A 1940-nucleotide genomic window follows, 5' to 3' on the forward strand; every position below is an offset into this window, starting at 1 on the left:
GACATTAACAGGAGCAGTGGTTGTAGCATTATTGGGAGCAGTGGTTGTGGCATTAGAAGGAGCAGTGGTTGTAGCATTTGTTTGAGATGTGGTAGTTATTTGGATTGGAGAGGTGGTTGTAGCATTGGCGGGAGTAGTGGTTGTAGCATTTGTTGGTGACGTGGTTGGAGCATTATTGGAAGCAGTGGTTGTGACATTAACAGGAGCAGTGGTTGTAGCAGTGGTTGTTGGTGATGTGGTTGTTGCATTATTGGAAGCAGTGGTTGTTACATTTGTTTGAGAAGTGGTAGTCATTTGGGTTGGAGAGGTGGTTGTAGCATTATTGGGAGTAGTGTTTGTAGCAGTTGTTGGTGACGTGGTTGTAGCATTATTGGAAGCAGTGGTTGTGACATTAACAGGAGCAGTGGTTGTAGCATTATTGGGAGCAGTGGTTGTGGCATTAGTAGGAGCAGTGGTTGTAGCATTTGTTGGTGAAGTGGTAGTTTTTTGGATTGGAGTAGTGGTGTTAGCATTTGTTGGTGACGTGGTTGTAGCATTATTGTAAGCAGTGGTTGTGACATTAACAAGAGCAGTGGTTGTAGCATTTGTTTGAGAGGTGGTAGTCATTTGGGTTGTAGTGGTGGTTGTAGCATTATTGGGAGCAGTGTTTGTGGCATTAGTAGGAGCAGAGGTTGTAGCATTTGTTGGTGAAGTGGTAGTTATTTGGATTGGAGAAGTGGTTGTAGCAATATTGGGAGTAGTGGTGTTAGCATTTGTTGGTGACGTGGTTGTAGCATTATTGGAAGCAGTGGTTGTGACATTAACAGGAGCAGTGGTTGTAGCATTTGTTGGTGATGTGGTTGTAGCATTATTGGGAGCAGTGGTTGTAGCATTTGTTTGAGAAGTGGTAGTCATTTGGGTTGGAGAGGTGGTTGTAGCATTATTGGGAGCAGTGGTTGTGGCATTAATAGGAGCAGTGGTTGTAGCATTTGTTGGTGAAGTGGTAGTCATTTGGGTTGGAGAGGTGGTTGTAGCATTATTGGGAGCAGTGGTTGTGGCATTAATAGGAGCAGTGGTTGTAGCATTTGTTGGTGAAGTGGTAGTTATTTGGATTGGAGAAGTGGTTGTAGCATTCGTTGGTGATGTGGTTGTAGCATTATTGGAAGCAGTGGTTGTGACATTAACAAGAGCAGTGGTTGTGGCATTTGTTTGAGAGGTGGTAGTCATTTGGGTTGTAGAGGTGGTTGTAGCATTATTGGAAGCAGTGGTTGTGACATTTGTTTGAGAAGTGGTAGTCATTTCGGTTTGAGAGGTGGTTGTAGCATTATTGGGAGTAGTGGTTGTAGCATTTGTTGGTGATGTGGTTGTAGCATTATTGGAAGCAGTGGTTGTGACATTTGTTTGAGAAGTGGTAGTCATTTGGGTTGGAGAGGTGGTTGTAGCATTATTGGGAGTAGTGGTTGTAGCATTTGTTGGTGACGTGGTTGTAGCATTATTGGAAGCAGTGGTTGTGACATTAACAGGAGCAGTGGTTGTAGCATTTGTTTGAGATGTGGTAGTTATTTGGATTGGAGAGGTGGTTGTAGCATTATTGGGAGTAGTGGTTGTAGCATTTGTTGGTGAAGTGGTAGTTATTTGGATTGGAGAAGTGGTTGTAGCATTATTGGGAGTAGTGGTTGTAGCATTTGTTGGTGAAGTGGTAGTTTTTTGGATTGGAGAGGTGGTTGTAGCATTGGCAGGAGTAGTGGTTGTAGCATTTGTTGGTGTCGTGGTTGTAGCATTATTGGAAGCAGTGGTTGTGACATTAACAAGAGCAGTGGTTGTAGCATTTGTTTGAGAGGTGGTAGTCATTTGGGTTGTAGAGGTGTTTGTAGCATTATTGGGAGCAGTAGTTGTGGCATTAGTAGGATAAGAGGTTGTAGCATTTGTTGGTGAAGTGGTAGTTATTTGGATTGGAGAAG

Source organism: Eucyclogobius newberryi, unplaced genomic scaffold, assembly GCF_026437365.1.
Source record: "Eucyclogobius newberryi isolate DKJ021-1_F unplaced genomic scaffold, fEucNew1.0.hap1 SCAF_106, whole genome shotgun sequence".
Classification (NCBI taxonomy): domain Eukaryota; kingdom Metazoa; phylum Chordata; class Actinopteri; order Gobiiformes; family Gobiidae; genus Eucyclogobius; species Eucyclogobius newberryi.